The 13,279-nt window shown below is 35.6% G+C and overlaps 1 protein-coding gene and 1 non-coding gene across 2 annotated transcripts in view; both read left to right on the forward strand.

Moving 5' to 3' along the window:
- STAG1 (stromal antigen 1) overlaps positions 1-13,279 on the forward strand; it is a 296,042-nt gene that overhangs the window by 138,092 nt on the left and 144,671 nt on the right. The window lies entirely within an intron of this gene.
- LOC115868639 lies at positions 1,499-1,662 on the forward strand. Its single transcript, XR_004045715.1, has one exon. It is a non-coding gene; the product is annotated as a U1 spliceosomal RNA (small nuclear RNA).

Here is a 13,279-nt window from a genome sequence, read left to right on the forward strand (position 1 = left end):
AACTACTCCTCATGAGATCAATGAGGCTTTCAACTCCTGTAAAGAGTTACAGTCTTAGAAACCTAGAAGGATAGTTCTCCCCTATTCTCCCCTGTTCAGTAAGATTGCTGTGAGTCTGAATTGAGTGGATGTCAGTGAGTGAGGCCATATTCTTTAGTAAATCTAAATGATAACAATTGTTATCAACAGTATTTAATTTCCACTTATATATGTCATTTTATTGCTCATTGTTATACAGGTGTATATATGCATATAAACATTCATGTATTTGAGAGAAACATTTCTGATATAAAGCAGCAGAGAAATTCTTATTCTTATTAAAAAGAGTTTAAACATATTTAAGCCAAATGTTTGCAGCTGCTAAAAACCTGCATGCCACACTTCCATCCACTCCATTCCTGAATAGTTGACACAAAGCAGCTTTCACTCTTACATCAGGTAGAATTGTCTAGATGGCTTCCCGATTAAGGAAAGTTTTGTTAATTTAGGAGTCTTCTCTTCTGCCATTCCCCTACCCACACCCACACCCCGACATAAATGCTTTCAAATTAATAAAGACATTAAAAAATGTTTAGCAGTAACTTTCCATAATCATCTCAATCATTATGGCAAAAATGATTCTATTTCATCTGGCCTTAAATTTGAATTTCTCACTTATGTAATATATTTAAAGCACTGGTCCACAAACTTAAGTATGCATCTGATTCACCTCTAGAACCTGTTCAAACCAATTGCTCAGGGTCACCCTTGGAATTTAACAAGTTTTAGGGGCTACTTAGGATGCTTTTTTTATCCTATTTTTATTTCTATATGAAACAGACACACAAAAAAATTAATTTCTTTTGAGTATGTTCTATTCATTGACAGTAGGAAGGGTTGGACCTCTTACTATTTTTAACATGGTAAAGGAAAAATGCTGTTCATTAGGAAAATGAATTCTGTATAGAACAAAAATCAAACCTATTTTTTTATTGTATTTTGAGAGTCCTATTACTAGAGAAGGACTCTTATATCCAAGTGTACTTTTTCTTTAAAAGGATTGTAAAAATGCTATTCAAAAAAACCATTTGTTTTTATTTTTTTTTTTTCTAATTTTATTACGTTTAAGTATCCTTTCGGTTTTTTTCTTTTTATGTTTCTTTTCTATACATAGTAATGCCTATTTAGTTGTCAGGTGCGTAATAATATAATTGTTTGAAAAAAACAGAAGACCTTAAACTTTAGGTAGAAATTGCTTTTGACTAGCCACAGTTGTTGTCATAAATATTTAATGAACGTGCCTTGATAGAAAAGGTTATTATTTGGATTTTCCAAGTCCAAGAGAAAAGCACCAAATTATTGAAACCACACCATGAAATAACTACTCATAACAAATTAGAAGATAAAAGAAAATTCCCACAGATACTTAGACAGCAATCTGGTGCTTTGTTAGAATCAAGCCACTACTTCTCTACATTCCAGAAATCTGTGCGTTTTATATAGAAGATTAAATATACATATACTTACCTGGCAGGGGAAATACCATGATCACGAAGGTGGTTTTCCCGGGGCGAAGCTTATCCATTGCACTCCGGATGTGCTGACCCCTGCGATTTCCTCAAATGTGGGAAACTCGACTGTATAATTTGTGGTAGTGGGGGACTGCGTTCGCGCTCTCCCCTGTTTAAAAAAAAAAAGATTAAATATATGACATATATACTTTTAAGAATGTAAGAGTAATATTGTATAGAAATACACAAAATAGTTTGTCTCAAACTATTTTTTATTTTCTGAAAAATAAGTTTTAATGCCTTTTAACTTGTTCTCCATTGCCATCTAAATGATGTACGTCCATTTTAATTGTTATTTATTACTATGTCATTATATTTATCTTGTTACTGTGTCTTCTAATAGTGTGTTCTAAATTTCTTGTCACTAAGACTTTTATCATGTTCCTTTTGAGTTGAGTAACTCTTTTCTTTTGGTCCTTATGTGTCTTTCTACCTTCAATTTATTTGTTTTCGATAGTTGGTATATGTCATTTTGTTTTCACTTAATTTCTTTTCATATCTTCAGTTCAATTTAAAATGTTCAAAAGTGGTGTATAAAAATCTGCTAACACGAAAATGGGTGATCGACATACTATTTAAAATGTTCTGTTTTTATTTTTCACTAAAATTAAACCTACTTTTCAGTCATTTTCTAGAGTTACGTTAAATACTATAAATCCCATATCTCCAAGGCATTGTTTCTTAAAATGTGAGACATTTCACCCCCATGTCCTTTTAACAAAAAACATAAGGTTTCCTGAGAACTTAAGTCCATGGTGGACAATAATTATCTATTTTTTCAGGTTTTTTTATTGTTATTATTCTCATCTTTGCGCTCTTTGTTATTTTATAGTCTGTGTCCCAAGGATAGATGAAAAGATAATCATTTTTATTCACTTTGCAGGACAAGCCTTGGGTACTAGATAAAATGGGCAGGAACATTAATCCTCTGCTCCAAAGACTGTGCATGGACAGTTAGAAGGCACTTTGGGCCAGATGTGGTTTTCAGTTTTGAAATAAAATGCTCCTTCTTATTGCTTATATCTTACCTGAGAAGAGCTACAATCAGGTTGGTTATTTTGTAGGGTGTAGACATGATGAGTTCCAAATCTTTTAAAATCATCAGTTGTGTTATGAGTAGTACTTTTGTATGTTTTCCAAACACCCATTTTCTTGTTAGGGATTAAGTAATGTGCCCCTATTATCAATGTTAAGCATTTCAGTTCATTGTATATTATTACTACATTTTAAATATAATACTCATTTTGTAAATCTTTGAGTGTTTAGTCTACAATTTAAAAAATGGGTATTCTCATTTTGTTCATTGTTGGTAAACTATGATTTATTTTTATTATTATTTGTTAACTATAATTTCTTCTTTTTATTGGTATACTTTTTACCATTAAATTGAAACCAGTTGTGAGCTATTACATTTTATGTCATAAATTTTTTTCTTTTTTTTACTTAGCAAGAATTTCAATATATACCTCCCTATCCATTTGACCTATTTTAATAAAGAAACTTCATATTACAGTACAGCTTTCATTTCAATAATTATTAATCTTCAGAATTAAGTGCCTTTTGTTCTAAATACCTAACTCAGATGGGTATATTAGGACAGTTTATAGACTTCTCTTAGAAACATTTTATGATTTGTTTATTCTTTGCTTCTTTTGGTGGATTTATAATGTGAGAATGGACCCATTATATTTTTTCCAATTTGATGACATTTTCTTATTTCATGAGAAAAATATTCTTTTTTGTTCCAAATCAAAAATAGATAGCATTACATTTATTTTACTTTGTTCGTCCCTATTATTAAGATAATTCTATTCTTAAGGAATCTTTTTCCTTGATAATTATAGTCTCTTCAGCATTTCTCAGGGTTTATTGTAAATGCGTGCGCGAATGTGGTGTTGGCATCAAGTTATTATTTGATGGTAATTTGCAGATGAGTAGTAGTCGTTTTTAACCAGTTGCTATTTTCTCACCTGTATAGTTTTTAATGTTCCAGTTTAATACCAGCAACCTCTCCTTTTCAAGAAGAAAATGAATCAAGAATAGAACATTTATATGAATAATAAATGCATTGAGATTGATTTTAATTTTAGGGGGAAAAATAAAATCAGAACTGTGACAAGCCAGTGATTTTCACGGAGACAAGCAGGCCAGTATCAAAACCCGAAATACACAAAGAATCTCCAATAATTATTGGATGAGCATATATTTATTGTGAATTGATATGATTCAAATAGGGCATTGTTAACCCTTCTCAGAAAGGTTCCTAAAAGGGGGGACTGTAAAAGCAGTTATATAAGTGTGTGTTTTGTTAATTTTTCTTACAACATCTAAGTATGAGCAGAGTTTCAGAGTCCCTCAGTAATACACACAGAATCACCAAGGATGTGCTATACACCTAAATTCTAGAGTTCTTTTTTTCTTGAAGATGACTACACATAGATCATTTCAATAAACCCTAAGCCTTAGGCTTAACCTCCCCCCCTAAATTACACTTACTAAACTATTTTTTGACCTGAAGGTGTCTCCATGGAACCACTATCCTTTCAAAAGGATGCCTAAGGGCACATGGTCTGGATGGGTCACACCAATTTTATAAACCAAAAAATCTGGAGTCCAGGAACATCAAAATGATTGTGTTACTCGTTTTTATAAGTGTTTAATTAATGGGTCATTCTCAGCCCTTTGAGAGATTAAATATTTGTACCTTTTTGTTTAACAATTTTATATTGATACCGTCAGGTCGATCCTGTGTACAACAGAAGGAGAACACTACCTGGTCCTGCACTATCCTCACAGTATTCATATTCAAGCCCATCATTGCGGCCACTGTGTCAATACATTTGATGGAGGGTCTTCCTCTTTGACTCATAATTTATTTAGTCACATTTGATTTATAATCAGTGTTGATAAACATTTTTTATTAATTGTCTCTACTTTTCCTTTGCGGAGATATATGACATATAAATTTACCCTTTCTTTTATCGTAGATTAAAAATAAATTTGCCACAGAAAATTGATCTTTTTTATGACTTTCATTTCCAAAACCTCATCATGTTTATAAAATAGATTCTAGAACCAGATATTCTGGATTCAGATTCCTGCCTTACTAGGCTGGACTTGGAAAAATCCTTGACTTATTTGGCCTCACTTTTTTAATATGCAAACTAAAGAGGTAATGATAGGTAAACTCTTCGTTAACAGACACTCAAAGTGGTTGGAGTATTGGCTACATTTAGTAAGCGGTTGCTTTTATTCTCTAAGGACACTAAAGGTTAATGCTGTTTGGCAGTGTTTTCCTTCGTTCTTTTTGAGCCCATTGTGCAGCCACTGTGTCAATCCATCTCTTCCAGAGCTGCTCTCTGTTTTGCTGCCTCTGTACTTTACAAAGCCCAGTATTCTTCTCTAGGGCCTGGTGTCTCCTGATTGCATGTCCAAAGTACATGAGATAATGTCTCACTATCCTTGTCTACATGGCGCATTCTGGCTGTATTTCTTCCAAAACACATCTATTTGTTCTTTTGACAGTCCATAGTATTTATATTCTTTGCCAACACCGTAGGCCAAACGCATTGATTTATTTTAATGTTTCTTATGCAATAACCAACTTTCACATGTGTACGAGGTGATTGGAAATACCATGGTTTGGGTTGAACACACCTTAGTGTCCTCAAAGTAACATCCTTGCTTTTCAATACTTTAAAAGATGTTTTGTGCAGCACATTTACCCAGGGCAATGCATCATTTGATCTCTTAATTTCTACTTCCATGAGCATTGATTGTGAATACAAACAAGATGAAATCCTTGGCAACATCACCCTTTTCTCATGATGGTACCTGTTGGTCCAGTTGTGAGGTTTCCAGTAGTGAAGAATTCCAGACTTCTTTACATTACTTTGGTCTTTACATCAGGGTACATAATGCAGAGGTCTTGTGTTCCATAGTCACAAAATGGCATCTTAACATCATACAGGTTTGAGGGGGAAGTCAGACTGCTATTGAGTGGTATGTGTCAAAAGGTCTTTTTTAGGACAGGCTTGGTGGGCCAGAACCAAATTTTCTACTTAGAGTGTTCCCAACAATTGCTTTCTGGCAAACATACTTAAAAGAAATAAGTCAATAAAATAACTGTGTGTGTGTTTCCATTATTGTCTATCATCTGTGTTCATATATTTTGGTTTCAAGTTATAGGTATTGCTGAGTTCATTGAAGATGATATTTTTCCCATTCATATTTTAATTTTTGAGAAATAAAGGAGTTGGTTGTTAATCTGTATATTTACTGTTTCAAAACAAGTTTGCCACAAATTACTCAGACCCTTTTTCACAAGCCTTTTTAAACTGAAGAAGGAATATGGTCATATATCTCTTGATAGTTTAATTTGTTCCATTTAAAAAAATACTTCTAGAATGTATATATTTGGTTTTCAAAACTATATTTCATTAATCTCCCTTTACTTTTTTATGTTTCTAACTCCAGTAATATAAATTTTCTCTATACCCACACCCTCTGCCATTAAGTCAATTCAGACCTTTATTGACCCTTTGTAGGGTTTCTGATACTATAAATCTTTATGGAAGCAAACAGTTGCATCTTCTACCCTTTTGCTGGTGGGTTTGAGCCACCAACCTTAAATTAGCAACTCAGTGTAACTCACAGCTTAAATCTTTTGACACTATTTTTGTTGTTGTTCACGCTTTAATTCTTCATATCTTTTACTTCTTAGGAAAATCGTAAATATCCACCTTCTTCTTGCCTGTATGCACACATGCCCTAAGCCTTGTTGCTATTGAGTTGATTCTGATCCATGGTCACCCTGTGTTTTGCAGAAAAGAACTGAGCTCCATATAATTTTTACAGAGGCAGACTGCCAGGCTTTTCTTATGTGGTGCAACAGCTTGAGTTTGAACTGGTAACTTTTCAGTTAATATCTTAGAGCAAACCACATGAGCCAAACACCAGAGTGTGCAGAAAAACTTGTAAACATGTTTACAGTCTTTACATTTTTTCTCTCAAGTACGACTTTAGTGTGCTTTATCAAGCATATTAAATGTAGTTCCTGACTCAGTAGAGTTACATGAATTGCACTTACGACTGTGGTTAGTTGTTGTTGTTGTTTGGTACATCTTATCTTTAGTAATAGGAGCGTTGGTGATATTATGGTTAGGCATTGGTCTGATCTGCAAGGTCATCAGTTCAAAATTGCCAGCAGCTCCGTGGAAGAAAGACCAGGCTTTCTAGGCCCATTAAGAGTTACAGTCTTGGAAACTCTCAGAGCAGTTCTACCCTGTCCTATAGGGTCACTATGAGTCAACAGCAACTTGATGGCAGTGAATTTGGTTTTTGGTTTTTATCTTTAGTAATACATGTAATAATGTAGTACATTATTTGCCAGTGTTGGCACTGAAAGATGTTCTCTCAAAGATGTTCTGGGATCAGATTTATAATAAGATAATGATGATGAGACAATAATAATAAAAACTTAAAGGAAAAAAAGTATTCAGCATAGAAATAACTTGCAATAGAATGGACCCTGCTATAAGTCAAGGACTTCCTCCGAGGCAGTGGTTCTCAACCTTCCTAATGCTGTGACCCTTTAATGCAGTTCCTCATGTTTTGGTGATCCCCCAATCATACAATTATTTTCAATGCTACTTCTGTTATGAATTGGGCGACCCCGGTGAAAATGTTGTTCAACCCCTAAATGGGTTATGACCCACAGGTTGAAAACCACTGCTTTGAGGTATCCTACTTGGTGAATACTCCCACTTTCTCAGAAGATATTTCAAACCTCTTTAAGTCAGTAGTATCTCCTTCTCAACTGATTATCTTGATTTTTTTTTTTTTTAATCAAAGCAGCCAGAAGACAACCCTTTGAGCATTCTACCTACCTTTCTTCATGTCTCTCTGGGTTTCAAGATTATAACTACAGGTATAGAAGCCTAATCATTCTCCTATGAAGTGGCCAGTATTTTGGTTTTGGTTTTTCATATTATTGATCTTGTCATTAGCTTATGACTTGTAATCTGCCTAATGGCTGTGAGTTTTGTTGTTTTCTATACTATTTCCTGTCATGCTGACTCATAGTGACGCTTATTAGACAGGATAGAAGTGCCCCTGAGTTTCTGAGACTAACTCGTTACAGTAGCAGAAAGCCTCCTCTTCCTCCCAGGGAGTGACTGATGGTTTCGAACTGCAAACCTTGCAGTTAGCAGCCCAACTCATATCCACTACCCCACCAGAGTACTTCCACTATAATTCAATATTCTTTCCTTTAGGCAAGGATAGACTAATAATTTTGAATTGTAGATGGCTGCTCACTCGTTTTTAAATCCCAGTGGATAGTCATCACAACAGAAGGTAGAACATTGTGAACTATGTTATGCCAATTGATTTAGCAGTCTTCAGATCACTGCTCATTCCTTCAAGGTGTTTGGTTATAATGAAGTAGTTTTTATAATTTGTTGTCCTATTCTATATTCACGGATATATTTGTAGCATAGGTAAACATATGTAGAAATAATCTCTGTCAAAGCTGTATATTCATGAGTATAATTTAATTTTCCTTCTTACCCATGTTCAGCTAGTAGCTATACTTAAACTCCTTATTGTTATTTCAGAATTGTGTATATAATAGTACTTACCTCTTTTGCCTTTAACTCTTCTTTCTTTCCCTTTATCAACTTTTGTGACATCCCCCCTCTTACACCACCTTTACTTTAACTGTAGTTGTATATGTCTACCCACTAGTTACTGATTAGTCTTCTTTCCCTTCCTGCACCTACTACCATCAAACAATGTTTTCGTTGCTGTAAACCTTTTCTTGACTCTATAAAGTGACCATATATAATGTAGGTCTTTTGTGATTGACTTATTTCACTCAGCATGTAGTCCTGAAATATTGTCCTGAATTGTCCACATTATGAGATGTTTCACAGATTATTTGTTATTCTTTTAACGTTGCACAGTATTCCATAGTTCATTATCCATTCATTGGTTGACCCCATTTGTTTTGCTGTTGTGAATAATGCTGCTATGAACATGAGAGGTGTTATATCTATTCATATTCTAATTATTATCTCTCTAGTATTTATGCCTAATAGTTTGATTACTTAATCACGTGTTATTTCTTTTTATTTTTAATCATTTTATTGGGCGCTTGTCCAACTCTTCTCACAATCCATACATCCATCCATTGTGTCAAGCACATTTGTACATTTGTTGCTATCATCATTTTCAAAACATTTTCTTTCTACTTGAGCCCTTTGTATCAGCTTCTTATTGTTCCCCTCCGCCTCCCACCCTCACTTCATGAACCCTTGATAATTATAAATTATTATTTTTTTCACGTCTTACACTGACTGATGTTTCACTTCACCCACTTGTCCTTTGTCCATCCCCTTGGTAGGGGGTTATAGGTCATTGTGATTGGTTTCCCCTTTCAACCCCGACCTCCTCCTCATCCTCCTGGCATCGCTACTCTCAATATTGATCCTGAGGGATCTATCTGCCCTGGATTCCCTGTGTTTCCAACTCTTATCTGTACCAGTGTACATGCTCTTGTTTAGCTGCATTTGTCAGGTAGAATTGGCGTTACGATAGTAGGGGGGAGGAAACATTAAAGAGCTAGAAGAAAGTTGTACATTTCAACAGTGCTAAATTGCCCCCTGACTGGCTCATCTCCTCCCCGTAACCCTTCCAGAGGGGAATGTCCAGTTGCCCACAGATGGGCTTTGAGTCTCCACTTTACACTCCCCTTTATTCACAATGATAGGATTTTTCATTCTTTGATGCCTGTTACCTGATCCTATTGACACCTCATAATCAGACAGGCTGGCATGCTTCTTCCATATGGGCTTTGTTTCTTCTCAGCTAGATGGTTGCTTGTTTATCTTCAAACCTTTAAGACCCCAGATGTCATTATTTTTGATAGCTGGGCACCTTCAGCTTTCTTCACCACATTTGCTTATGCACCCATTTTTGTCTTCAGCGATTGTGTCAGGAAAGTTGAGCATCACCAAATAGTTTGATAACTGAATCACATGTTATTTTATTAACAACTTTCCAAGCACTTGTCACCTGTTTTTATACAGTGGTTGTACCAATTTAAAGTCCCTTCAGCAGTTCCAATCTATCACCAGTATTAGTTGTTTGCTATATTACTGAACTTTACTAATATTTTCAGGGATAAGATGATAGCTCCTTATTGTTTTGCTATACATTTCTCATTTCTTTAATGGTTAATGATTATTGGTATCTCGTCATGTTTGTTGGCTCCCTGAAGGTCTTTGCTGAAGTATCTGTTCATGTTTCTTGCCCATGTTTTGATTAGATTGGCTTTTTACTGTTGAGGTGTTAAAGCTTTCTATGCATTATATACTATGTTGCTACCAAAATGGTTTCCCAGGCTGTAGGTTCTCTTTTTACTAATTTGTAAAAATCCTTTCTTATTCTCATATGTGTTTAACTTTTAGGCGGTCCTTGTCATCTGACTTATCTTTTCCTGTGTGTATTTTTGCTTGTATTTGTAGACTATTTTGTGCCATAAACTAGGACTTCTTTGTCTTTTTTTTAAATTGATTTTTATAGTTTTAGGTTTTGTGTTCAGATCTTAGGTTTATTTTGAGTTGTAATTGTCAGTTAATATGGCCCTTCTGGACACAATTTCTTTTTGTAGTTCTTGACTTATTATGCCTGTGGCTATATATCCATTTTTGAGGGCCTTATCTGCCCCATTTGCATAGAGTTTACAAGTTAAGCTTCAATCCACAAAGTTAGCAGTTCAAAACTACTAAGTGCTGCATTAGAGAAAGTTTAGGCTTTCTGCTTCCACAAAGAGTTACAGCCTTGGAAACTCACCCTGTCCTGTAGGGTAACTATGAGTCCTATTCAACTAAATGACAGTTAGTTTAGTTTTGGGTATCTGCCAACAAACAGGGTTGGGAAGTGATGAGGACCTGACTGTAGTAGTGGGTGGGAATCAGGTTTGATTCTTTGTTCAGTGATTATCTTTGTTACTGTTACTTGCAATGGATGTAATGAATGATAGCTAGAGCTAAAAGAAGAAAAGCTACTTCTGGAGTTTCCTGGGATAAATCTGGCTGATTAAAATTAGAAGGAGGCTAGTGCCTACTGGAAATGTCCTAGAAGAGGTCCCAGGTCATATGTGCATAAACAAGATATAGTCCAGGGATAGAGAATTGATCATTATATTTGGGTCATTAAAAAGGTGAAGGGGTTTTTAGCACCCACAGCTCCAGGGAACAGGGCCCAACTAGTGACCCAAAATCAATGGCAAGGAGGGTATAGGAGGCCTGGTAGGGCTTGATCAAAGGCAGTGTAATCGAGAAGAATCACTGAAACCCAAATGAAGGCTGAAGATGATAGTGGGACAAGAGGAAACTAAAAAGGAAATAAAGGAAAAAACTAGGAGGCAAAGGGCATTTATAGATGTCTAAATACAGTCACATACATATGTAAATATATATATATATATATCTCTTTATGATGATGGGGGAGTAGATCTATGTGCATATATTTATAGGTTTAGTATTAAGGTAGCATATGGACATAGGGCCTCTACTCAAGTACTCCCTCAATGCAAGAACACTTTGTTCTAATAAATTGGCATTCCATGATGCTCACCTTCCTGTCTTGACAAAGTGGGTCCATAAGCAAATAAGGTGAAGATAGCTGATACCGGCTATCAAAAGATATAGCGCCTGGAGTCTTAAAGGCTTGAAGGTAAACAAGTGGCCATCTAGCTGAGAAGCAACAAAACCCACATGAAAGAAGCATACCAGCCTGTGTGATCACGAGGTATCTATAGGATCAAGTATCAGGCATCAAAGAACAAAAAATCCTGTCATTGTGAATGAGGGGGATTGTGGAGTGGAGACCCAAAGCCTATATGTAGGCAACTGGACATCCCCTTACAGAAGGTTGTGGGGAGAAGACGAACCAGTCAGGGTGCATTATAGCACCAGTGAAACATACAACTTTACTCTAGTTCTTTAATGCTTTCTCCTCCCCCCAACTATCATGATCCCAGTTCTACCTTACAAATCCAGCTAGGCCAGAGGATGTTCACTGGTACAGATCAGAGTTGGAAACACAGGGAATTCAGGACAGATAAACCCCTCAGGACCAATAATGAAAGTAGAGTTAAGAGGAGGGTAAAGATAAGGTGGGGGAGAATGGGGGAACCGATCATAATGATCTACATATAATCCCCTCCTTGGGGGATGGACAACAGAAAAGTGGGTGAAGGGAGACATTGGACTGTGTAAGACATGGAAAAATAATAATTTAAAAATTATCAAGGGTTAATGAGAGAGGGAGAGGAAAAATGACCTGATACGAAGGGCTCAAGTAGAAAGCAAATGTTTTGAGAATGATGTTGGCAACAGATGTACAAATGTGCCTGCTGCAATGGATGGATTGTGATAAGAGTTGTATGAGCCCCCAATAAAATGATTTATATATATATATTTAAAGGTGAAGGGTTAGATGTTATTTTAATTCCTTATTGATATTCAGTTTAATTCTCACCAAATGACTTCCCTGCATGGGCCTACTAAGATCATGGGGGAAGATATTACTAGAGTTTTCCTGTGAGTAATTTTGAGTAAAGTCCATCCTGCTGCATATAAAATAAGCCCTCTAGGAAGCAGGGCATGTTATCCTATTTATCACTGGGAAAAACCAGGAGGTGGAGCACATCTGTCATCTGTTAGTTCTTTGGATTTTGTTCTGAACTTCACCTACCACCACATAAGACATTTCCTCAAACACTTGTGAGTTTCTTTGGGACTCCAGTGAATTGCAAACCCAGAAACGTGAGGGAATATACACAAGGGAGGAATGGGGGGAAATGGAGCTGAATAGCATAATGCAAGAATTGGGCATTTGGACATCGTCAATCCCCATCTCCTTGGCACTACTCTTATTCTTCTTAAAAGACATTATTACGAAGTTGCTTTTGTAATTTGTGAGGTATGGATCTAGTTCCATTTCTCTGCAAGTGAACATCCACTTTTGCCAGCACCATTGTTAGAGACTGTCTCTTCAATGTTTATTGTGGTTTTGTCCTTTGTAGAACATTAGATGTCCACTGGTGGATGGAATTACTTTGGGGTTCTCCATTCTACTGGTCTACATGTTGTTGAACCAGTACCAGGCTGTTTTGGTCATATAGTATGTTTTATGATCAGAAAAAGTTAGGCCTCCTATTTGTCTCTCTTCAGTGATAATTTGTGTATCTATGGTCTCTTTCTTTTTAAAGTTGTTAATTTGTTTTTCCAGCTCTAAAGAAGAGATTATTCATGGAATTTGAATCAGAATTATGATAAAGCTACAAATCGCTTTGGGATATTCACAATGTTGTCTTCTCATTCATGACCTTAAGATTTTTTTATTTTTTACTTGTATATAATTTGTTTTTGCAGTAGTGGTTTGTAGTTTCTTTGTAAACTTTTTGTAACTTTCATTAAGTTTATTCTTAAATAATTTATATTTTGCGTGTTTTACATAATACTCTTTTCCTGATTTCCTATTCAGAGTTCTCTTTGATAATAGAGTAGACAAATGGGTGTATAAACAAATATGGCGAAGAAAGCTGATGGTGCCCGACTATCAAAAAGTATAGTGTCTGGGGTCTTAAAGGCTTGAAGGTAAACAAGCGGCCATCAAGCTCAGAAGCAACAAAGCCCACGTGGAAGAAGCACACCAGC

The sequence above is a fragment of the Echinops telfairi genome, unplaced genomic scaffold, assembly GCF_000313985.2.
Source record: "Echinops telfairi isolate 266 unplaced genomic scaffold, ASM31398v2 ScPeMD7_16;HRSCAF=60, whole genome shotgun sequence".
Lineage (NCBI taxonomy): Eukaryota > Metazoa > Chordata > Mammalia > Afrosoricida > Tenrecidae > Echinops > Echinops telfairi.